Source organism: Leuresthes tenuis, unplaced genomic scaffold (assembly GCF_036924035.1).
Source record: "Leuresthes tenuis unplaced genomic scaffold, fLeuTen1.0.hap1 SCAF_1, whole genome shotgun sequence".
Taxonomy (NCBI): domain Eukaryota; kingdom Metazoa; phylum Chordata; class Actinopteri; order Atheriniformes; family Atherinopsidae; genus Leuresthes; species Leuresthes tenuis.
Window position 1 is genome coordinate 18,205,611 of NW_027325355.1, and position 25,890 is coordinate 18,231,500.

Sequence of the window (25,890 nt, forward strand, 5' to 3'; positions counted from 1 at the left end):
AAACATTCCATCTCCCCGTCGGGGAATTGAACCCCGGTCTCCCGCGTGACAGGCGGGGATACTCACCACTATACTAACGAGGAGATGCCAGCATGCCTTTTAATCATGTGTTCATGGACAATGACAAACTACTATGGAAAAAAAGTTTTGAGTCTGGAAAGAGAAGCTATATCAAGACAGGCTGCAACAAAGGGTTTTCTCTTACCATAACAGTAAAGTTGGACACGCTCTTCCTCCTTTTAGTGCAAGACTCTAAAAACTGCAATGGGGTCATTCGGCGCATTCCCGCTGTAGGAACCTTTTGCAGTTCCTATAACCTTTTCAGGAACGGGGCCGTTTTTTTTTTTTCACACGTTCGGACATACAGGAACTAGGCTGTAAGCAATGTCACATTTATAACGTGCAAACAGAGGTTATGTTTCTATTTTAAGACCACAGGGGAGTTATAAATTCAGCACATTATTAATTCAATAAAAAAATGCTAAACAAAGCTGTTGTTCAGTCATGTACTACCATCTTCTTTTGAATTTACAGTATCATGTCACTTGTATATTTTTGCTATATATTTTAAAATATTACATAGCTGATTGCTTCCATACAGCTCAGAGGCGCATAGACATTCGTACCTTTGTGTCTCCCCAACCTGCTGCCAGAGCTCTGCTTTTACCACTTAGTTGGTGTTGTGTTTTTCAGTGATGTCAAAAACAGCTTGTGGTTATCAGCAGGTCCTCAATTTGTTCACTCCAGATGGCCAAGTTTCTGTTAAACTCTTGCTTGTGTGAAGAAATGGGTAATGCAAGATTTTGCTTCAGGGAGACACAAATGGTGAAAGAGCAACACTACTGTCTTGATGTGTTATTACTGGTGCAACGAATGCTGGCTCATATCTCTGGTCTGCTACCTACTCGTGAGTTTTGCTTTTAAATTGACATCTTATTTCTGTTTTTCACTTTCTTGTCCCTGGTGGTTCCTGCAGTAATCCTCACATGCCCCTGCAATTATCCAGACCTTTAAAGTGTGGATAAGCCATGAATGTCAGGGAGGGTTTTTAAAATAAAAAAAAAAGTTTAATACTTGCATTTGAGTTGTTGACAGCGCAGGAGGGTTGACAATATCTGTGTTCATGCAACTACAAGAGCACCACAGCTTCTGAAGGTACAGTTTCATCTCTACACCTTTTTAGATTTAGGTGAAACAATGTTCAGGTTAAACATTTCAGAAATATTTCCTGATGACAGTTTTGCAGTTACAATGTTTTGGTTAAATAAAGCTGCCTCACCTGTAACTTCTCAATGGTCTTTGGAAAGGTGTCATCAACATTAAATGAATTGTCGAAATTGTCTGTTAGGTTTTGTTTTCTGATTTTTGAGCATTGGTGGTTCAGTGGTAGAATTCTTGCATGCTACGGGTGGGGGGGGGGGGTCACCTGGAAGGACATATGGGACAATAGAGCAGTTCATTATTAAGACAAACTGCCCCCCAGGGACACGCATGCACAAGCTGCAGCAGGACCTGCAGAAGAGGCTGCAATCTGCCTCCGTTTCCACGTCTGCTGAGACTGCAGCATGTGCACCAGCAAAACCTCTGGGCAAGTTATTTTATTAATATTCTTATTCCTTTTTTTGGTGAGATGCGATTAAATTTTAATTAATCCTCAACTGAGCCAGAATTTCTTGGTTTTTCTACACTAAATCTTGTCCACACCACAATGATGGATGAAGATAAAGAGCTGGAAGCGCAACGTTGAGCGCCTCACTGTCTAAGATTCAAGCTCAAAGCAGCAAGTCGTCCGTTAATACACCGACTGGAAGACAACAATGGGTAAATCCACTTTGTATTTCATATCTCCAAAATGTATGTCTCTGTATCTTTGTGTAACCAGCATCTGTACCATGAGTGGCAGCAGCCATACATCAGGAGACAGGACAGGCTTTTAGATCAGAGGCTTCAGGACTGAAAACCTCCAAAGTGTGTTTTTGTGTTGTGGCCACATTTGTTAAAAATGTGGTTGCATGTTGCGGTCACTAATTATCTTAAGGATTGTCATTTATTTCAGTCAAAATGAGGGAAGGTATGGAGAATCGTTCTTTAATTTTGTTGTATGAAGATATATCAAGCATTTTTTTTTTCTGGATGTCTGTTCATCATATGACCTCACCTGCTAAAACTGAAAAATGACCAGGATGGTAGAATTTAGTTTTTACAGTTGGTTCTCAGTTATCCAGGTCGTGGTAATCCTAAGGGCCTGAATAAGGGCAACTGGACTTCTTGGATCCCATTGTCCACATATCGGAACCGATGACTTTGTCGTTTCTTTTGTACGAGCTCAAATTCATATTCTGGACAGAGAAGAAATATGGTTTGAGCGGAGCGGAGTCGAGGAAGCCATCCATGTTAAACTGCAAAAACCACCTTAGCACAGAGGTGGTCTCAGGTGTTGCCTTCCCAGCACCTACAATGCAGCATTGCCTTTCACCTTGGGCAGTTTGACAACCATTCACAACTTGGATCCTGCAACCAAAACTCACCATTTCAGACAGGTAGACAGTTTATAGGTGAGACAGACTTGAACGATGGACACATTGTTCAGGGGTTTCAGCGACACGTGTGACTCTGTCAACTCTCTTCTCATTTAGATTAGAACTGATCAAACCTTTTGGATAAGAGGTAAAACATCTTCAAGAAGAGGTGCAGTTTCCCTTATTCAAGCTCTTGAGGCTATTTTACACTTCATTCATTCACCGCGACTGCTGGAATGAGGTGGTTTGTCTGTAGTTCCAGCTGTGATGCAGTCTTAGACCTCCTGACACAGATTAACTGAAAGCATCAACAGTTGACAGTAAAAACCCAACCATGCTGATCTTGTACTCAAATGTTATGTGAATTGTAGTTATTGGGTCCACTCCCAGCAAGTGAAAAGAAAGACATGATCCCTTGTGACAGTAAACGGCAGGTTCAACAAAAGCAAAAGTCTGAGTCATTTACAGGTATGTTTCCACTAGTATTTAATTACACATTTTTCAATACACAAGATAGTATCATTTTTACAACCACTTCAAATGATGGCATCACATCTTCATGCTTAAATCCTAAATAAATAGATAACAGAAGGATGGCCTTCAATTTCAGACTTTAACACAAGTGCTGCTCGCTCCCAACGAATGTACTTTTAAGGATAGTAAATGCATGTAGCCAATTACTTTAAATTTTTTCTTTTCTCAGCTTTAGTAATTTTACTCAATATTTCCACTGTTTAAAAATGTATTGATTATTAAATTTTTAATTATTTGCGTCATATGTCTTCATTTTTAACTGACAGCTGCCTCAGCACAACCATCTATTTCTGTGCCTCTGCCAGAGCGTGACCACGACATGAGTGACTGGAGCTGAAGCTGTGAATGAGGAAACAGCCTGTGGCCTTGGGCTGTGGCCTGTGCGTAACCCAGGGAACACATTCTTAGTGTGTCATCTTCCTCCAAAGCTTAAAACTTATTGATACAGTTACTGAGGTCCCATCACCCAACTTCTTCCAGCTCTATCCACTTTATCTGGAAAAAGTAAAGCAACATGTGTAGACGAAGAAAAAATTACATGTCTCCATGGCTGTCCCCATCCACAGGTGGTCTGGCTCCAGTGGTCAATATTACATCTTGTCCTCACAACTCTGCTGTAAGGTCTGTCAGAAGAACTGCATTGCTGACAATTCAAGATGACTGGAGAAGTTACCTAAAGTGTTTATACACCTCTCTTTACAAGAAGGCAATCTGCAAGTTTGTGTTGGATGAGCGGAGGCACTCTGTCAAGTCACCAACATACATAGCAAACCAAGTTAATGTCAAGTATGAGCAAACTCATCTGGCTTATCTGCATGCCATAATAATACATTGGGATGCTGAGGCTGGTGTGCATAGCCAGAAGACAATTCTTAAGTAAGGAAAACACACCCTATGCTTTTGTCAATGATTTCATATGCCAAGAGCCAGCCATGTCCGGGTTTCTGAGAGACACATCCTCAGGTCTGATCACACCAGGAAAGTAACTGATATCTGGGTTCATGTCCAGGTATGCCATCATGAATGAGAACTGGATGATAGTGTCCTGGGTGAGAGTTCAGTCAGAATCAGACAGGTCATTGGAACTAATGTATAAAGGGATGGCCAAGAGGTACATTGATGCTGGAGTGGAAAACACAGGCTACCACTGGGTAGACGGGTGAGAAATATCATCTTCTCTTCTTACTGCCTTTTTAAACTAATGTTGTGCCCGTTATGGTCTAGATTGTAGCAACATGAAATTAGCGCAACTTATGTAACATATCTCATATCTTTGCATCTTGCATTTAGGGATTGCTGCACTTCATTTAAGATCCCAAACTCCATCCCAGGTGAACCTGGGATGCATGGAAGACTACACCTTTCCACATTGCTGCAGCAACCTCTGGTTACCTGCTAAACACGTGCCTCACGAGCCCATTTCAACTCAAATTGTTGCGAAACTGGACTTGTTCCACTGCCCGAGGTGCTCTTAAAAAGGAGTGCATGTCGGAACAGTTTTCAGCACTTTTGTCTGCTCGTCTCTGCTACCTTCTCTGGTGCATCAGGAAGACCTGAAAAAGCTCCAAAAAGTTCTGGAACATCCATCCAGCTAATCCCACAAAGCAGCATGTAAGTGAGCACTGCAGGACTCAAATACCACAGCCCATAGAGCTGTTGGAAAGGGTTGAGAATGTCCTGAAGCATTTTCACCTGGCCAAAGACTCAAATGATGTCCTGCTGTACAAGCCATCCATGCTGAAGACCAGGCATATACAGAGAGTCCATATTCTCTGCAAGTGTCTTAGTAACCCTGAGCTGTCTGAGGGGATAATGTAGAGGTCTGGTGGAACTCTTCAGCGCAACCACGTACCTGGAGAAGGTGCAAAAGTCCCACTTTGGATTCCTGTGCGAGGTACATCTCAGCAAAAGGGGTACCATTTCCACCAGGCCCAGTGGATTACAGCCACCCACGTTTCTCCTGAATTGTTCCAGGCGCAGGGCATGACAGGTGTTGCACGAGGGAACTTTCAGCGGCACGTGGACCTCAAGCAGCAAGATGTCAGTCTGCCTGCTGTGTTTGATCCAGCATTAATTGCCGAATTGAATTCCACCTCCAAGAGAGTAACAGGGTAAGAGAAATACCCAGCACTTCACCTTTATAAAGCAGACACTGGAAAGAGGTTTGGCCTTGAATACCGAGAGCTAGACTGCCGTCCAGTCCCTCTGGACTGGGAGAAGCACAGAAGTAGAAAGAACGAAGAACAAGTTGCTCTTTTGCCTCTGTCACTTGTGCAGACACCTACCCCCCCAGAGTCCAAGCTCCAGATGTGGTCCCCTCTACGTCTAAGCTACCAGCCACACTCTCTGCTGGTGCTCCGGGAAAGCAGGAGATGCAGTCGGAGAGCAAGCAGGAACTTCTAGCCATAAATACAGAGCCAGACTGCCGTCCAGTCCCTCTGGACTGGGAGAAACAGAAGCAAAAAGAAAGCAGAACAATTTGTTCTTTTGCCTCTGTCACGTTTGCAGATACCCACCCCTCCAGAGTCCAAGCTCCAGATGTGGTCCCCTCTACCTCTAATCTACCAGCCACACTCTCTGCTGGTGCTCCGGAAAGGCAGGAGATACAGTCGGAGAGTATGCAGGTTCTTCTTTCTACTGCAGGTAAATATGTTTCAGGCACAAGTGAATAATATGAAACAGACTGATTTTAAATTTTGTTACAGAAACGTCCGACGCCGTACCTCTCCTGCTGAGATCCTCGCCAAGGAGTGCCTGTATTGGAACAATTAAAACAGGTGGACGGGTCTTTGTCTAAGATCACTCGCGCTGGACAGCACCCATGAAAGTGGCAATCGATGGCTTGCTGCAGAAATGCCATGGAGATAAAGACATGTTGAAGCTTGTGGATCTGCAATGTGCAGATGTTCATTGGGCTGCCACAAATCCAAACAGCTTGCTACACTCCACAACCAGGCAACACATCTCCCGCTATGTGAAGCACTGGGCAAAGCTTATCAATGCCAGTTCTTGCCTTAGCCCTGAAAAATTACTGGAGACTCAGCAGCTGTGGCACTCTTTGACTGAGGAGAGTAAGACTGCCAATGTTCCTGTTGTCACCATTGACCCTGTGACATTAAACCCCCCAGCAACTGCGTTGCCTGCACCTATGACACAAGACTCCATTGAAAGAATTGTGCAATGCATCTTGGAAAAACAGCAGCAGCACCAGTCAGAGCAAAAGCAGAGACACAAAGAACTGTCTTGCATGTGGACAGCCCAAGTCCAGATATGAGACTGATGGATCCTCAAATTTGATTTTTTTTGGTCCCAGCAGTATTTCTACTGCCTGACAGAAGGTGCACAAAATGCTGCTCAGGGACTCTCTAACCTCAAAATGACCTTTGAAAGAATTGGGTTGATGAAGAATCTTCAGAGAGAGCTGGAGGAAACAGAAAAGAATGGAAGAGAAGACTCCCAACAAGCTGGCCGTCTGTCGATTCTGTCACATGGAGCTCAAACAGCCTACATAGGCTTCCCCGGGGTGGCAGGGAAATGCATTTACTGCCCATCTTAAGTTTATACCCTGTATCAAAATAAGGTGTATGAGCAAACAGATGAGCTGGAAGGAGTTTTGTAATTCTCTCTATTAGGAAGGGGGAAGAAAACAAAAAAAATGTTCTAGTTGTTAGTCACTTGTTTGGCTGCTCTGTAATGTGAAGAGATGTAAACATGAACATTCATATAAATGTATATACAACAAACTTAATTTTGATCATAAAGATTGCATTAGAATGGATTTAAAGGTGTCATATTATATCTGCATTTGTTCATTTACAGATATGTAAAAAGTATTCAAAAGGTTTGTGCAGAGGGGGCTTGATACACTACTTTGATACGAATTAGGTTCACCTCTATATATTTTTCTGCAAGTCCATGACCAGCAAGTGTGAAATGTAAGTTCACCATCACCTGAGCTGTCATTTCTTGTGACAGAAACTGCAGGTTCAACAAAAGCAAAGAAGCTTGTGTTATTCACAGGCACATTACAAATATTCAATTACACTCATTTAATGCACAGGTCAGTATCATTTTCAGAACCATTCAAAACCTGTATCGCATCATCATGCTTAAATTATAAATAAATGCATAACAGAAGGATGACGCTCTTGAGATTTCAACACAAATGCTGCTTGCTCCTCTGCACCCAGAGCGGTGGTTCAGTCTGAGAGTGGGATGTCATTTGAACAATTGACCAGGGGATGACCAAGAGGGACATGGACGCTGGCATTAAGAGGCTGAGATCTTAAATTGTCTTAGAGCATAATGTACAGGTATAGTGGAAATATTCAGCTGAGACATATACCTGGAGAGGGTCTAGTAGTCTTCATTTGGATTTCTTTCAGACTGCATCACAGCAGGAGGTGGCCCATTTCGCCCAGGTCCAGGAGAACACCAGGACTCATGTCTGCAATGACTTGTTCCAGGCAGAGCTTGTAACAGGAGTGTTGTCCACAAGCAACCAGGTGTAGTTCTGTTGTATTTGATTCAGCTTTAATGGCAGAGATCCTTTCTTCTTCCTTCAAGAGTGTGATTGAGTCAGTACATCTCACCTCTTTGACGGATACACTGGAGAGAGGTCTGACCTTAAGTACAGAGAGCCAGGCTGATTTCCACTCTTGTGGGAAAAACCAGCTGCTTTTCTACCAGTCTCCTTTGCAGACACTCCCCAACAACCAAAGCTGAAGCTCAACGTGCAGCAACCGCCACCAAATCGATGCCACCCTCAGGCGTGGCATCCCCCAGAGCAGCACAATCCGTCAGCAACCCACTCGATTGCTCTGTGAAAGCAGGAAACACATTAAGAAGACTACGAAGGTAAACTGAATTTTAAATTTATTTATTTTTTTTTTAAAACATCTGTTGTGCCTCAACGATGTACAACTGACACTTGTTTACCAACAGGTAAAATGCAATATGTATAACTAGTGGGAAAAGGACGTCACGAGGCTTAAACTATTTGCATTAAAGAACAAGAGACCCAGTGCTTCTGTGTTCACATTAACAGAATTTCTGAAGATCTAAAAAGTTGTAGGGCTTAAGGTTAAGAATTCAAATACTCAGAAAACATTACTAACACAAGACTGTGTACAAAACAGTGAAGAGCATTTTGGAGAAATGCAAAAACACGAAAAGCACCAGTCAATGCAGACAGGATGGCTGACAAAGACTTCTTTAATATAGTAGATACAGGTGACCATGTCTGAGGGCTTCCTGAACAAGATGTTGCCATAGCATGTAACAGGCTGTTTTTCCATTTTTCCACACGGGAGACCAGGGTTCAATTCCCCAACGAGTGTAAACACCTGCTTTTTTTAAAATTAAAACTTAAGTTAATAAGTATCTGCATTACACCACTTTGCTGATGAAGACAACATAATTAATATTTCTACTATATATATATATATATATATACACACACAATATTTTTTTTTTTTTACCGTATTTCATAGGATTTAGGAAAACGTTTAGGAAAAAACTAAAGATCAGGAGAAAGAATTCTGCCACTGAACCACCAATGTTCAGTGAACTCACAGTGAACTCAAAACACGATATAGTACATGCCTGAACAACAGCGTTGATGGTGTTTTTTTTCCAATTCAACAAACAATTCTGGATTTATGAACCCTACCTTCTATCTTGAAATAGAAACATAACCTGCGTTTGCACTTGATAAATGTGACATTTCTTACCGTCTCCCTCTTTTCGCTGTGCAGGAGCAACAACTGGAAGGCAGCAATGAAGACTTGCACTAAAAGGAGGGCGAGCATTTCCAACTTCACTGTTATGGTAAGAGACACCTTTTGTTGCAACTTGTCATGATATACTGATGAAGATTCTCAGTCATCCAGGTCATGGTAATCATAAGAGCTTGAATAAGGGCTTCTTTTTGGACCTTTAAAACATTTCACCTCTCATCCAAAAAGCTTCTTCAGTTCTAAAGTAGATGGTGGGGAGTAACAGCTTGTAAGTGGAGAGGGTCGTTACTGTCATGTGTCACTGCACCTGCTTGTCGTTAGTCATTATCACCTCTTAATTGTCTGCTTGCCTGAAAGGGCAAGTTTCGGTCATAGGATCCAAGGTGTTAATGATTGTGAAACTGCTTTGGGAGGAAAGACAATGCTGCATTGTAGGTGCTGGGAAGGTGATAACTGAGAGCACCTCCTCTGTTCAACAATGTTTTCTTGTTGTGTGTGCATGCGAAATGAAACAGTTCCCCTGGGGAAGGGCAGTTCTTATAATGAAATTAGAGGTGGACAGTTCTTAGAACTTAAGTAACTTAGAACGTCTCTGTCCAAAGCAGCTCTGAAAACGTGCGCGTGTGTGCATGCAAGGTTACATACGTTCATGAATGCATCATCGTAGCACATGTGTCATCTCCTCGTTAGTATAGTGGTGAGTATCCCCGCCTGTCACGCGGGAGACCGGGGTTCAATTCCCCGACGGGGAGGATATACTTTTTTTTCATCATCTGATGTTGAAATGTGTCTTTGTTGTGGCAAACCTGCCACCCCCCACAGCTGTGAGTCCACCAATCTATTGCGGCAATGGAACTGCCGACCTTCTGGTTAACAACCCACTCTAACGGCCGTCCCAAAACATCCACACCCATTGTCTAATGCTCTGCTGACTGAGCTGACCGGGCTTAAATTTAATGAGCCATTTGCAGTTTCACTGAACCAACCGTGTATGATTACCCTAGCATGTCTTAGTAAAGCATCAATAAAAGGTCTTATGTCAGAAGTGGGATTCGAACCCACGCCTCCAGGGGAGACTGCGACCTGAACGCAGCGCCTTAGACCGCTCGGCCATCCTGACTGTGGACACCTGTAAAGTAGGTCCAAACTGCAGACAATAACAATGACAGACTTGATGTAAAATTGTGTGCTGTACCATTACGGTGAGTGAAGCCATGTTTGCTCCCCACAGTGTCAGACAAAAGGAAAAGACAGTATTCCTGTCGGTTTGCTGAGTCACCTTGCTACGTCCTATCATGACAAAAAGAAGACGTTTAGTGTGGCCTTAGTTTAAACATCACACATGCTTCTTTTTCATCTACCAGCTCCTCGTTAGTATAGTGGTGAGTATCCCCGCCTGTCACGCGGGAGACCGGGGTTCGATTCCCCGACGGGGAGTATATCTTTTACAGAAAATACTTTTCTTAGATTAGATCTCCCTTCATTGTCCCCATTTGCTGAACTCTCCCCAGCTCCAGGCTCAGGTTGAAGACTCTCTCCATAATCCAACAGAATTGGTCTGCGCAGTGGAGGAGACTGAAACTGATACCATCTGGACCTGCAGCTTTTTACACCTTGATCTTCTTTAGATCTTTCCTCACCTGATTGGCAGAGAGAGACAGATTGGGGTGAGGTGTTTGGGGGTGTGAGAGAAGATGAGAGCATCAGTGGGAGGGATGGGGCAATAGAGGTGGAGGTAGTGGTGGCTGGCTGTGATGTGAGTGCTGTGTGAGTGGGGGTGGGGGAAGTACAGGGAGTGTTGACGAGAGGGCTGTAGCGGGGAAGATTGGCCTGGGGGAGGGTTAGATATCTGATCAAACCTTGCCGTGTCACCATTAGCAGAGAGGGGAACATACGCCTTTAAAGTCACCTTGAGCCCAGCATGCCTGAGAAGATAGTCAGGTTTAGCTTAAGTAGGAAGGTACCAGGGGGGGATTACTCTTCTGTTTTAATGCAGCACTCAGAGGCTTGCTTGCTCTACTCACTAGTGGAAGATTTTGTAAGATGGATGAGTTTGGCTTGGTGCTGTTATTAGAGGCTGCTTTGTGTCTGTGTAAAATTAATATGCTAGTGCTTATGCTGTGAAGTGGAAATAAAGATTTATTCGATGTGGAGACTAGATCTCACTGAGTTGGTGATTGACGAAGAGGTTTAGCTTTTGTCACTTGAGGCTTAATTCTAAGTGTCGCTTTTGCCATTTGAAGCTTATCGAATTGGTTTAGCTTTTGTCACTTGTTGCTTATTTCGAAGTGTCTGCATTTGTCACTTGTTTCTTATCAAAGTGTCTTGTCGTACAGCCTCTTCATTCAGAATGGGGAGTAAATTTTCTGTGGAAGCGGTTCAGTCTGTGGAGGGGCCAATTGTGGAAATCATGAAAAAGAGATTTGGGGATAAAAGCTTAAAATATTTAAATTTATGGACAAATGAGCTCGGATTGCCAATATGGGGGTCCCTTAGTTTAAAAAATATAGGAAAATTAGAAGAAAAACTGAATAAAAAAGAACAAGAAATGAGTAGAAAAAAACAAATTGGGCAAATGATTAGAGAGAACATAACCATCCCACTCAAATGTGTAGATGAGTCACATAAGCTTCCAACATGCATTCTTTGTCTCTGAAGTCTGTCCTATTAACCTGATGGGCAGGGACTTGATGTGCAAATTAGGGCTCTTTCTAATCTCAACCCCAGACGGCGTCAAAGTTCTCAGACTATCTGACCTGGCACCAAATGCTTCACACACCTTTGTCCACCACACCTCGAACATGACATATGCATATCAATGGCAACTGCAACCATTAACAACCTTTCCTGAGTTTGTTTCAGCAAAAAAAAAAACACAATTTCAAAAGCCTCAACAGACTTCATGGCCAAAGAGGACCTGCAGTGTACATCCCATGTGTCACCAAAATCTGCACTGCACTACACAGAATCACCTACACTGTAGTGCTACTCAAAAAAGTTGACATCTGTTGTGCACCCATAAAGAACAATCCAGCTGATACTCAGAAGTACTTCCAAAACTTTTTATTGTTTGTCCGAAGATCAATCCACACATATCTCAGCCCTACAAGAAATTCCTAAGACACTTTGGGCTGTCGGTAAATATGATACAGGCCTCATCAAGGCTCAGTATCCACTTAAAAAAGAAGCCATAGATGGCATATTGAGTATCTTAAGACAACAGGAGTAATTGTTCCATGTAATGATTCGCCAGTACCTTTGTTTTCTGTCAAGAAGATCAGAGATAAAGACCAACCAACAGAATGGCATTTTGTTCAGGATCGGCAAGCAGTTAATGCAGCCCAGGGCCCCACATGTTCAAAACCCTTGCACCATCTAGTCTCAGGTTCCAAACAATGCAAAATTCTTTTCAGTGGTGGCAGTGGCGGATTTAGCTATTTGGGGGCCCAAGGCAAACTTAGCTAGGGGGCCCTTCAAAACTGTTCTTTTAACACAAAGGGACCCGCCAATAGGCTACTTGCATTAAATAAAGAGTAGAATGTGAGAAATAAGTTTCAAATATAACATCAGTACATATCAAAATACAAAATATTAATCTTTTTAAAAAGAAAACTCACCAGGCAATTGAGTGAGTGAGAGAGTGAGAAAGACAGAGAACTTAGTTGGAGCAGTAGAGTGCAACAAGGCATATTAATTCATTCTGAATATGCTTACTGAGGTATGTATCTGTAAGCTGTTTTTCTTCTCCAATTCTCCACAGATGCTCCTTTATGACGAGGTCAAATTGAGCCATCAATTGCACTTGTCCCAGGAAATTGCCCTTGCCATGTTCATACAACTTCTTTCTGTGTCCTCTAAATGCAAGATTATGCTCAGCTAGGTGGCTAACAATGGCAAGCAATCTTTTTAAAATTTCTTTCCATCTAGTAGCTTCAGCATTTATGAGATCCTGTCTCACCTGATCAATAGCTGTGTCACTTAGAAGGTGACTGCTCAGTGTGTGCCGGGCATCCATGTGTGAGACGTGTTGGGCAGACCTCTCATGTTGCTTAAGGTGAGCTTAGAGGTTTTTCCAGTTTCTAAAGCCGGTGTTGGAGCTCAGCTGTGTATCTCCATCACCAAAAAGCCGGCAACAAAAACACATGACAGAATCCTTGGACTTGCTGTAGACTAGCCAGGACCTGTTGATTTTCTCCCTGTTCCTCATTAACATGAAATAATTGACTTTAGTGAATCGCCGACCTTCTTCGTTTCGGGGGAACTCTAGCTAGAGTTGAACAGGTCCTTTCATCACGATGTTGAATCGTTCCCTCTCGTTAACAACCGCTGGCCACAGCATCACTTTCGCGGTGTTCAGAAGACTCTGGGCTACTCACCACCTCATCAACTATGTCTTCCGAATTGCTCGGCTTGTCATCCATCAGCTCGTCTGCTTCGTCAGAAATAGCAGATAGCTCATCACATATGAGTAGCTCCCCTGAATCCTCAACGACCGGCTCAACATTAACATTGTTAGAGTCAACCGGTGTTGTTGACACATTAAAAAAAACTTGTAAGTTTGGGGTGTGTAGCGTTCTTTTGTTTTGTTTCCTCCCGCTTTCTCCTTTTATTAGCCCCACTTGGATATTGTCGCTTCATTTTAAGTTAACTGTCAACAAACCGTCACTTCCACTTAATTTCCGACTTTCGCGCTGACGTTTATATGATAAGTCAATTATAACACGAAAGGGGGTGTGATACGATTGGGGGATTTTCATTTTTTTTTTTTTTTGTCTGTTTTCCATTTAAACATACACAATTACAATTTACAAACACAATGGTTGGGGGCTACTGTCCAGAGGCCCCAAGCGCTGCTTAATGGGAAAGGGGCAGCTGGTCGGGGGCCCCCCTCAGGTTGGGGGCCCCAGGCAATTGCCTAACTTTGCCTTAATGGTAAGACCGCGTCTGAGTGGTGGACCTTTCAAGCGCCTTCTTCAGTATTCCAATCCTCCCAGACAGCCAATTTTTTTTTTGCATTGAATTTCAATGGGCGAGGCTACACATTCACACGTCTGTGCCAAGGATACTGTGAAAGTCCCACCATTTACAATGAGGCTCTCAGACAAAGTCTAGAATCTCTTGTTCTCTCCCTAGGCACTGTCTTGTTACAGTATGTTGATGACCTCATGATCTGCAGTCCGACTAAAGAGCAATGTGAAGCCAACAGTCACACTCTTGAAACGTCTGGCTAAAACTGGTCACAAAGCCAGCTTGTATAAACTCCAAATTGTCCAGGAAAGGGTTGTCTTCTTAGGTCATCTCATCACTTCTGAAGGTAAACTCTTTCATCAAAAAGAGAAAAAACCCATCACAAAGAAGATGATGTAATTTTTTGATATGTGCTCTTACTGTCAACAATTCATTTCAAACTATGCCATTCTTAAAACCCTCCATCATTCATGAAAAAGGCCTGCAAGCAAAACATAAGATCATGACTCCACAATTATGCATTAGAATTATGATAGTTCAACACATAGAAATAGGTACAGAAAATTGTTTCTGAACAGGAAAAAAGCCATTTGCATTGGCCGGGAATCGAACCCGGGCCTCCCGCGTGGCAGGCGAGAATTCTACCACTGAACCACCAATGCTCAAACATTATAAAAAAAAACCATAACAAACTCGGACGATCGTTTACCCCGATATTAATAAGTTGATGATTATGGGGGAGGAGTTTAATTAAGAGAGGGAGCCCTTTAAATGGAGAAAAGACGGGTGGAGGAGAGAGCGATAAATGGCTGGGAATGATGTAAAAGCTGGAGCTGATGTGGGCTTGATTGGTAAAAAAGATATGTACAGACTGTAGTAATTTGGGGACTGAACACACATGTGGGGAGCAAAGGGGGCACAATAAATAGCTCCACCAAGAAACCTGCAAGGAAAAGTCTGTGAGTTATTCTGGTGATGCTGAACCCGGTCACCGGGAAGTGGAGTGGCGGACTACGGTTACGTCAGAGGAGGAAGAGGATGATGGCGAGAAGCCAGGCGTTTCTGGGTCGACCGGGGGGTCGATCGATCTGGGTAGTATGTTGCGGAACTTTCTGGATGCCCAACAGAGGAGAGAACAGAATCTCGTGAGGGAGCTCCGCAGCCTGAGAGTGTCGCTCCAAACGCCTGTTGCCCCGCAACCTCTTTCGCCGGCAAAATCAACGATTTTGATTTTCGTTCCGGTTATGTCAACGTCAAGCACCGAAACAGACGGCTCGATGCTCGGATTGCCAACACCAGCCCCTCGAAGACAACAACCAGACGCAGTCACCCTTCCAGCAGTAGCAGGAGCTGCCCAGGCATCTGCCCAACTACACACGTGGACAAAAATGTTGGTACCCGTCAGTTAAAGAAGGAAAAACTAACAATTCTCACTGAAAGAACTTGAAACCTACAAAAGTAACAATAAATAGAAATTCATTGAAAATTAAATAATCAAAATTAGCCATTACGTTTGAAATGTTGATTAACATAATTATTTTTTAAAAAAACTAATGAAATAGGGCTGGACAAAAATGATGGTACTTCTATAAAAGATTGAAAACTATTTGACCAGAGTGACATGATTAACTCAGGTCAACGATCCAAAACACACAGCCAAAAACACGCAAGAATGGCTGAGAGAAAAGCGTTGGACTATTGTTTTTTTTAAAAAAAAAAATTATGTTAATCCTCCGGGTACTCCGGCTTCCTCCCACCATCCAAAAAAACATGCATGTTAGGTTAATTGGTGACTCTAAATTGTAAAGGAGTGAGTGTGCATGGTTGTTTGTCTCGTTTGTCTCTATGTGGCCCTGTGATGGACTGGCGACCTGTCCAGGGTGTACCCCGTCTTTCGCCCGATGACTGCTGGGATAGGCTCCAGCCCACCCGCTACCCGATTAATAGATTGACGGTATAGAAAATGGATGGATTATGTTAATCAACATTTCAAAAGTAATGGCTGATTTTCCATCCATCCATCCATCATCTGCCGCTTATCCGGGGGTCGGGTCGCGGGGGCAGCAACTTGAGCAGAGAAACCCAGACGTCCCTGTCCCCGGCCACTTCCTCCAGCTCTTCCGGGGGGACCCCGAGGCGTTCCCAGGCCAGCCGAGAGACATAGTCTCTCCAACGTGTCCTGGGTCTCCTCCCAGTGGGACGTGCCCGGGACACCTCCCCAGGGGGCATCCTAACCAGATGCCCGAGCCACCTCATCTGACTCCTCTCAATGCGGAGGAGCAGCGGTTCTACTCCGAGCCCCTCCCGGATGACTGAGCTTCTCACCCTATCTCTAAGGGAGAGCCCAGACACCCTGCGGAGGAAACCCATTTCGGCCGCTTGTATTCGCGATCTTGTTCTTTCTGTCACTACCCACAACTCGTGACCATAGGTGAGGATGGGAAGGTAGATTGACCAGTAAATAGAGAGCTTCGCCTTCTGGCTCAGCTCCTTCTTCACAACGACGGGTCGGTGCAGAGCCCGCAACACTGCACCGATCCGCCCGTCAATCTCACGCTCCATTCGTCCCTCACTTGTGAACAAGACCCCGAGATACTTGAACTCCTCCACTTGGGGAAGGATCTCATTCCCGACCCGGAGAGAGCATTCCACCCTTTTCCGGCTGAGAACCATAGTCTCGGATTTGGAGGTGCTGATTCTCATCCCAGCCGCTTCACACTCGGCTAGGACTCGCTCCAGTGAGAGCTGAAGGTCACGGCCTGACGACGCTAACAGAACCACATCATCCGCAAAAAGCAGAGACCCGATTCTGAGGTCGCCAAATCGGACACCCTCAACGCCCTGGCTGCACCTAGAAATTCTGTCCATAAAAGTTAGGAACAGAATCGGTGACAAAGGGCAGCCCTGACGGAGTCCAACCATCACCGGAAACGTATCTGAACGGCCCCTATCAAGGGGTCCAGCACTCCATATTCCCGGAGCACCACCCACAGGACTCCACGAGGGACACGGTCGAACGCTTTCTCCAAGTCCACAAAACACATGTAGACTGGTTGGGCGAACTCCCATGCACCCTCCAGGATCCTGCCGAGGGAATAGAGCTGGTCCACTGTTCCACGGCCAGGACGAAAACCACACTGCACCTCCTGAATCCAAGGCTCGATTATCTGACGGATCCTTCTCTCCAGTACCCCCAAATAGACCTTACCAGGGAGGCTGAGGAGTGTGATACCCCTATAGTTGGAACACACCCTCCGGTCCCCCTTTTTAAAGAGAAGGACCACCACCCCGATCTGCCAGTCCAGAGGCACTGCCCCCGATGTCCACGCGATGCTGCAGAGGCGTGTCAGCCATGACAGCCCTACAACATCCAGAGCCTTGAGAAACTCAGGACGGACCTCATCCTCCCCCGGGGCCTTGCCACCGAGGAGCTTTTTGACCACCTCGGCAACCTCAGCCCCAGAAATGGGAGGCCCCGTCTCCGAGCTCTCCGACTCTGCCTCTTCCAAGCACGTGTTGAGCAGGATTGAGGAGTTCCTTGAAGTATTCCCCCACCGACTCATAACATCCCTAGTTGAGGTCAGCAAAACCCCGTCCCCAGTGTACACAGTGTTGACTGTAAGCCGCTCCCCCCCCCCCCCCCCCCCCCCGAGACGCCGGATGGTGGACCAGAATCTCTTCGAGGCCGTCCGGAAATCGTTTTCCATAGTCTCAACGAACTCCTCCCAGGCCCGAGTTTTTGCCTCAGCAACCACCGAAGCCGCAGCCCGTCTGGCCTGCCGGTACCTATGAGCTGCTTCCAGGGTCCCACTGGCCAAAAAGGCCCGATAGGACTCCTTCTTCAGCTTGACGGCTTCCCTCACCACTGGTGTCCACCAGCAGGTTCGAGGGTTGCCGCCACGACAGGCACCGACCACCTTACGGCCACAACTTCGATCAGCCGCCTCGGCAATGGAGTCACGGAACATGGCCCATTCGGACTCAATGTTCCCCACCTCCCCCGGGATATGGTTGAAGCTCTGCCGGAGGTGGGAGTTAAAGCTCCTCATGACGGGGGATTCTGACAAACGCTCCCAGCAGACCCTCACAATACGTTTGGGCCTGCCAGGTCTGATCGGCATCCTCCCCCACCAGCAGAGCCAACTCACCACCAGGTGGTGATCAGTTGACAGCTCTGCCCCTCTCTTCACCCGAGTGTCCAGGACATACGGCCGCAAGTCCGATGATACAACCACAAAGTCGATCATCGAACTGCGGCCAAGGGTGTCCTGGTGCCAAGTGCACATATGGACACCCTTATGCCTGAACATGGTGTTCGTTATGGACAGTCCATGACTGGCACAGAAGTCCAACAACATAACACCACTCTGATTCAGATCAGGGGGGCCGTTCTTCCCAATCACACCCCTCCAGGTCTCACTGTCATTGCCCACGTGAGCATTGAAGTCCCCCAGCAGAACGAGGGAGTCTCCGGTAGGAGCATTCTCCAGTGCCTCCCCCAGAGACTCCAAAAAGGGTGGGTACTCTGAACTGCTGTTCGGCGCATAGGCACAAACAACAGTCATGACCCGTCCCCCCACCCGAAGGCGGAGGGAGGCTACCCTCTCGTTCACTGGGGTAAACCCCAATGTACTGGCACAAAGCCGGGGGGCAATAAGTATGCCCACACCTGCTCTGCGCCTCTCACCACGGGCAACTCCAGAGTGGAAGAGAGTCCAACCCCTATCAAGAGGACTGTCCGACTATATCTAGCCGGAACCGCTCAGCCTCGCGCACCAGCTTCTGCTCCTTACGGTTAGGTCAGCTCCGAACCACAGGTCATCGCCAGCGGGTCCCACTGGGTCTCTCTCAGTTCCGCGTCTCGCGGCCTTCGTTGTGGTTGACAATTTTGTCCACGTGTGTATGTACACCACTCAGCCAAAGATTCCAACCTACCAAGCCGGTGAGGACATGGAGAATTATCTGTTAAGGTTCGAGAGGATCGCTAGAACCTGGAAATGGCCCGAGACAGAGTGGGCGTGTCGACTGGTGCCGCTTTTATCTGGGAAAACTCTTGATGCATATTCAACCATGGACAAGGACCGGGCACACTCATAACGAGACCTAAAAGCGGCGTTGTTGGCCAAGTTTGACATCTCACCTGAAACCTACCGGCAGAGGTTTGCCGCCGGGAGAAACACCGACGGAAGCGTACCACCGGTTGAAAGGGCTCTACCGTCGCTGGATCCAGCCGGAACATCACACAAAGGAGCAGATCGGTGAGGCCGTCATCTCGGAGCAGCTGCTACGCGTTCTGCCGACCGACGTGAAGACGTGGGTGAAAGAGCATGATCCAGCCAACGGATTACAGGCGTCGACACTGGCTCTGCAGTACATCAATGCGTGGAGAGCGGGGAGTTGTACGACGCCGACGAGGCGCATTGCACCCCAGATTTTTGGGACCCAGCTCAACAGTCTCTGCGGAGGTGGAATGACCGAGGAGCGACAGCAGGACAGCGCTCAGGTACCGCTCGCACCACCACTGAACCACCTGCTCCTGGTAAGACCATAATTTGTTATTATTGCCAGCAGTATGGCCATAAAGCTTCAGCGTGTCCCCTCAGAAAGACGAAAGTTGCAGGTGCATGTTATGTACCACGTAATGAGGTGGAACCTGCTGAAAATACAGAGAATAGCCGCAAAACGTTTAAAACTGTGGTGGTAAAAGGACAAAAGGTGTTGGCGCTCATCGATAGCGGTAGCTTTATGTCGCTAATCAACCGGCGACTGGCTTCCATCAGCACATTGGATTATGGCAACACTACGGACATTGTTTGTGTGCATGGAGATCGGCATGCGTATCCGCGAACTGAAATTACCGTGATGATTGAGGATCAGCCTTATCTATTGACTGTTGGTGTAGTAGAGAACCTACCTGTAGATCTTCTGCTGGGAAGAGACTTACCTGTGTTGCTGCATCTGCTGCGGGACGTTGATGACAATTGTACATTGTAATACTATTAATCTTACTATTGAGATTGCTATTGTTAGCCATGTTAAGACTGTGAGGATTCCTACTGAGGGGGAGGATAACGGTGTCAAAGTTAACTTGAACTTGATAAGCCATAAGGCTAATGATGGTACCACTACTAAGGTTGACACTGGTAAAAATGACGGGGTTGTGTGTCCTGTGTTTACTCGAGCCCAGGCAAAAGCCGGTGTTCAACCTCTCCCAGATTTGGATCATAGTCTGTGCGAAGGTGGCACTAAGGGGCCAAAAAAGTCAAGACGCCAGCGTCGTTTTGAAAGACATCTAGGAATAACAGGAAAGAGTGTATCGGGTTTGACTACTCATAAAATGTGGACTGTGCCAGATAACATCAATGAGTTGCAGAGAAATGATGTTACATTGAAACCTTTGTGGGAAAAAGTGAGGGATGTGGGGATGATTAGCCATGGTGGAAAAGACTGTTTTGTTGTGGATAAGGGTTTATTGTATATGCAAACTGACACACTTAATCGTTTGGTCATCCCGGTAGCCTGCAGACAGGTCGTGATGTACTTGGCACATACAGTCCCGTGGGCTGGACATTTGGGCCATCTTTTGGAAAGGAAAAATGTTGCTTGCATTGGCCGGGAATCGAACCCGGGCCTCCCGCGTGGCAGGCGAGAATTCTACCACTGAACCACCAATGCCTACACACCAAAAAAAAAAACAATACAAACTCGGACGAACGTTTACCCCGATATTACGGTTGCTTGTTGACACCATCAGAAAGAAACATTGCATTGCATTACATGTCCTATCTGCCAAAGGACATGCATACCCCGCCGGTCAGAGCGGGCACGTCTACATCCAATTCCCGTTATCTCAACACCATTTCGGAGAATCGCAATGGACATTGTTGGACCAGTGGCAAAAAGCAGCCAAGGTCACCAGTACATCTTAGTGGTGTGTGACTATGCCACCCGTTACCCAGAAGCTTTCCCTCTACGCACCATCACAACTTCAGCGGTCGTTCACGCTCTGGTGGAATTGTTTTCCAGAGTAGGAATCCCTGATGAAATCCTCACCGATCAGGGCACCAACTTCACATCACGTCTCATGCAACAGTTTCACATACAACTGGGTATTACGACACTAAAAACCACACCATACCACCCACAGACCGATGGTTTAGTGGAGCGGTTTAATCAAACGCTGAAGCGGATGCTACACAAATTTGTTGCCGATACCGGTAAAGATTGGCACCGATGGTTACCTTTTCTACTGTTTGCCTATAGGGAAGTACCGCAAGCCTCTACAGGATTTTCCCCTTTCGAGCTTCTGTACGGTTGGGACGTCCAAGGCCTATTGGATTTACTTCACAAAGGCTGGGAAGGACCACAGCGCCAGACTGAAAGACTGAAGAGAAAGGAGTGGTCTAGTTCATCTTGCAAATGCGAGACTGGGGTATTACACATGCTTTGTACTAATGATTTGATTCATTCCCCGCTACAGCCACTTCTGGTTGGCCTCTTCATCACTACCAGTAACAACAAAACTAAGGCATTCTAACAATGATCTTTTGGAAAGGAAAAATGTTGCTTGCATTGGCCGGGAATCGAACCCGGGCCTCCCGCGTGGAAAAAAAGGGGAAAAAAGGGGATTCCGCAACAGATGTTTATGTTTATGTATTTAGCAGATGCTTTTATCCAAAGCGACTTACGAATGAAGACAATACATCATTTGCATAATCAAACATACAAATTTCAAATACATTTTTTCCAGACTTTTGTAAGTAATCAACAGAGGAAGTTTCATGGTGATATCTGTTATTTTAAAATGTTACCCTATTCACCTGTAGTGTCTCGGCTTAAGGCAAATCTGTTTGGTATAAAAAAAATTCAGATTACAATTCTGCTGCTATAATGCTGGACAGGACAAGGGGAAAAAAAGGGGGTACAGCACCACCTATCGTACTGGGGTATTACATGATTTGTACTAATGATTTGATTCATTCCCCGCTATAACAAGCTATATAAAAATATAAAAAGCTAACAATAAACTACATAGAAGGAAACCACTAGTCCGACTCTGTCAGAGGTGACAGAGTAGAGGGTGCAGGCATAGAAGGAAGTGCAGAAAGATAAAGTGCAGAGATAGAGGGGGTAGGGAAGTACAAGGTAAGTGCTAGGATAGGAGATGCTCTCTGAAGAGCTGGGTTTTCAAGAGCTTCTTGAAGATAGACAGGGGCGCCCCTGTTCTGGTAGCGCTCGGTAGGTCATTCCACCATCGTGGGACGACACATGAAAAGAGTTTGGATTGTCTTAGGCGTGGTGTAGGCACTGCTAGAAGACGATGCTGGGACGAACGGAGGGACCGAGTTGTGACATAAGCCTTTGCAAGAGCATTCAAGTAGATGGGAGCCATTCCATTAAGCACTTTGTCGGCTAACATCAGTGACTGAACAGAGGGGTGAAGTGTATTCTTTTAGGCTGATCGAAGACCAGACGTGCCGCCGCGTACTGGACCATCTGCATAAGTTTCATAGTACAGGCTGGGAGACCAGTTAGGAGAGCATTGCAGTGGTCAAGGCGGGAGATGACCATGGCCTGCTCCAGGAGTTGGGTGGCATGTTGGGTTAGGTATGGTCTGATCTTTTTTATGTTTAGTAATGCAAAGCGGCATGAACGAGCAACCAAGGTAACGTGACCTTTGAATGTTAGTTGGTCATCAATCATGACACCCAAGGTTCTAGCAACCTTTGATGGAGCAAGAGATAGGGATTCAGTTTGCAACAAGCATACAAGCATCCAAGCATCATGACACCCAAGTTTCTAGCAACCTTTGATGGAGCAAGAGATAGGGATTCAGTTTGGATGCAGATGCTGTGGTGTATGGTTGGTTTGGCTGGGAAGACAAGCAGTTCAGTTTTTGGGAGGTTAAGTTGGAGGTAATGGGTTTTCATCCATGTTGATATGTACAGATATGGACAGATGTAAGAGGGCAATTTATTTTCATGCAATTCAATATTACGTAATGTGAGGCTGAGGCCCTCAGTCTTAAATATGTATACCAAGGAGGTTCACTTGAGTCTGTCAGTGCGGTTACATGAGTGCCATCGGATTGGATTAATGACTAAATTACTATAAGATTGAGTTATTCAGTTCATGTAGACAACTTCATCTGACAAAAAAAAAGATCGGGTTACTCACGATCGAATTAAGACCCAAGATAACTCAATCAAAATTTACACTGAACATGCACGTAGACGGCAGTGGATGGGATCGAACGCAGCGTCACGTTTGTGCCACAACCATGCTCATCACAAACTAAATGTAGAGGTGAAAAATAATTCACAGAACGAGGGAAAAAAACAAAACTTTGCTGCATTGGCCGGGAATCGAACCCGGGCCTCCCGCGTGGCAGGCGAGAATTCTACCACTGAACCACCAATGCTCACGTGTGAATATAAAAAACAGAACACATTACATAGGCGCACTCCGAGTCCTGGTTTGTCCTCTCATGGGGACACTCGTAAAAGGGGAGGGCTCGAAATTCTTAACAACTCCTCGTTAGTATAGTGGTGAGTATCCCCGCCTGTCACGCGGGAGACCGGGGTTCGATTCCCCGACGGGGAGAAAACTTGTTTTTCTTGCTGTACATTTAATTTTCTTCTCTGGATTAGAATACCCCGCCCGCCACATAAGCAAGGTTTCTGTCAGCATTAATGTGGGCTCTGCACCGGTGTCTGATCCTTGAAATAGGGTGAGAAGCTTAGGCATTCTCCGAGAGGTACTCGGAGTAGAGACGATTCCTCCCTGATGAGGTGTTCTAGGGATGTCCCACAGGGAGACCCCCAGGAAGACCCAGGACATGTTGAAGAGAAAATGTCTCTTGGCTGGCCTGGGAACGCCTTGAGGGTGGATGGATAATTAGAAATAGAAAAAAATATTGTTGCATTGGCCGGGAATCGAACCCGGGCCTCCCGCGCGGGAGCCGAGAGTTGTTTAGCTAAACGGCCCTAAACCAAATCCCATTCATTCTCTATGGTAGTGCCTAAATCACTACGGATGTAATATATTTTCGACCGCTACGTCTTTTGGCGCTGTTTCGCTTTTTTCTACAGGATGCTGCAAACTTTTAAATTTTTTCCCAGTAAATTTCCACGATTAGCGGGACCGCTCTACTGTACGCTGACGCTCCGAGAATTTCACGTCTGCTCCTCGGTAAAAGGTAAGACATATTAATGTGGATAGATATTTAAAAAGTACATCATCAGCTTACGTTTGTAGTTCATAGTAAACGCTGATAAAATGCAGTGAAATGAGACGTCAAATGATGAATGAAATGATACGTAAAATGTTGAATGAAAATTTTCATTCATATTCATGTATGGGCTTGCATGTTATAACAGTAAGCTAACCGGTCATTATTTGAGAGTTATTCATTTTTTTAATGATGTGTTGGCGTAACGCCAGCTGTAAGAGACTGTTACTGTATAATATACAGTATACTATCTTACACCCACATTGTGTCGCTAACGCATCTTACCGTCTTTCTGTTCAGTTAATATCGATTTCTAGTGCCGAGGCACTAGTAAAAACTCTGTACTGTAAGAACTTTTTTCCTCTGTGGGCTGTTTATCAAGGGATTACTTTAAATGATTTTGGAATAATAGAATCAGAGTAAACCTGCAGAGTGAAAAAAATTACTCAACATATTTTTCCATCCTCTTACTTTCTTGTACACACTAAAAAATCTGTGTCCTCATATGCACCTGTGCCTCTGCTCTCTACTTGGCCTCTTTAAGGATAAAATAATGGAGAGTAACAGGTTTTTAATAGGACTATTCTTTGAGCTAAAATATTAAAGTTGATGTGAAAATAACATGAAATATAGATATATATCATTGATTTTTTTTCTTAAAGTGGAATCTAGAAATAAAAAATTAACTGTTTATTTTACTGTTTCGCAGGTTGAGATGCAGAAGAAAATTATGTTCTTTCCTGGGAAACTTCAAGTGGTTTTCCGCAAAGGGCCTCTTGGTTTTCTCCTCCAGGAGCCTTCTCCTGAGGCCAAGCACATTAAGGATGACAAGAGTCTTCAGGATAAATCTGTACCCATGAGAGCAGAGCTTGTGCGACAGAATGCTCTCAGTATGGTCCGTCAGAGAGGGGGGGATGCCTCAGATGTGACAGAGGTGCTGGGAGACTACATCCTACAGTTCGGCAAATATAAAGGGAAGTCTTTTAGGTGGCTTTTGGAGAATGATGTTGGGTATGCTTTGTACCTGATTAAGAATCTCCAGAAGGAAGAGGCTTTAGGAATCAGTCAAACTGAGGGGCATAACAAAGACAGTCTCTTCACATTTGTGGACTATGCGCTCAGTTTTACAGAGATTCAGACTGCTCTAAATTATGAGGGTGTTGCAGCAGCATCTTCTGAAGATGATCAGCTGGTGGGCTTCGGCTCCCGTAGAAAAAGCACCTGGAAGGAGATATGGGACAGCAGAGCTGATGGCTTTGCAGACTTCATTATTAAAAAGAACTGCCTTCCAGGGACACGCATGCACAAGCTGCAGCATTACCTGCGGAAGAAGCAGCTCAGTGCCTCTGTTTCCACGACTGCTGAGCCGACAGCAGTACATGCACCAACTAAACCTCTGGGCAAGTTATTTTGTCAATATTCTTATTCCCATTTTTCAGAATAAATCTAGCATGATATGTGTTGAATTTAAACTGATTGTAAACGGTGCCAGTAATTTTTCTTCTTTTTTTTTTGTACACTTTAAATCTTGTCCGCACCACAGCGATGGATGAAGATGAGGAGCTGGAAAGTGCGATGTTGGGCATCTCACCGTCTAAGATCCTACCTGAAAGCAGTAAGTCCGTTGTTATTACACTGGCTGGATTACTGAATTGATGATGGGTAAGTCTTGAATTTAATACTTCCAATACTTATATCTCTGTTTCTCTTTGTGATCAGCTGCTGTGCCATCAGTGGCAGCAGCCCAAGAGGAACTTTCATCAGGAGCAAAGACAGGTTTTTAGATAACAGGTTTCAGGAGTGGAGTGCGATTCTCTTACATGATGAATGACCCTCCAAAACTGAAACTTAACTCATTTTGTTCTGTGTGTTTTTGCGTTTGGGCCATGTTCCGGCCATT

At 45.2% G+C, this 25,890-nt stretch overlaps 8 non-coding genes across 8 annotated transcripts; 3 read left to right on the plus strand and 5 right to left on the minus strand.

Annotated features, from left to right (window-relative positions):
- Positions 1-11: 11 nt before the first annotated feature.
- Positions 12-83, minus strand: trnad-guc (transfer RNA aspartic acid (anticodon GUC)). Its single transcript has one exon. It is a non-coding gene; the product is annotated as a tRNA-Asp (tRNA).
- Positions 84-9,471: 9,388 nt separating this feature from the next.
- Positions 9,472-9,543, plus strand: trnad-guc (transfer RNA aspartic acid (anticodon GUC)). Its single transcript has one exon. It is a non-coding gene; the product is annotated as a tRNA-Asp (tRNA).
- Positions 9,544-9,828: 285 nt separating this feature from the next.
- On the minus strand, positions 9,829-9,911 carry trnal-cag (transfer RNA leucine (anticodon CAG)). The gene has a single exon. It is a non-coding gene; the product is annotated as a tRNA-Leu (tRNA).
- A 245-nt stretch (positions 9,912-10,156) lies between these two features.
- On the plus strand, positions 10,157-10,228 carry trnad-guc (transfer RNA aspartic acid (anticodon GUC)). The gene has a single exon. It is a non-coding gene; the product is annotated as a tRNA-Asp (tRNA).
- A 4,122-nt stretch (positions 10,229-14,350) lies between these two features.
- trnag-gcc (transfer RNA glycine (anticodon GCC)) lies at positions 14,351-14,421 on the minus strand. Its single transcript has one exon. It is a non-coding gene; the product is annotated as a tRNA-Gly (tRNA).
- Positions 14,422-20,363: 5,942 nt separating this feature from the next.
- On the minus strand, positions 20,364-20,434 carry trnag-gcc (transfer RNA glycine (anticodon GCC)). Its single transcript has one exon. It is a non-coding gene; the product is annotated as a tRNA-Gly (tRNA).
- A 2,675-nt stretch (positions 20,435-23,109) lies between these two features.
- Positions 23,110-23,180, minus strand: trnag-gcc (transfer RNA glycine (anticodon GCC)). The gene has a single exon. It is a non-coding gene; the product is annotated as a tRNA-Gly (tRNA).
- A 110-nt stretch (positions 23,181-23,290) lies between these two features.
- Positions 23,291-23,362, plus strand: trnad-guc (transfer RNA aspartic acid (anticodon GUC)). The gene has a single exon. It is a non-coding gene; the product is annotated as a tRNA-Asp (tRNA).
- The last annotated feature ends 2,528 nt before the right edge of the window (positions 23,363-25,890 follow it).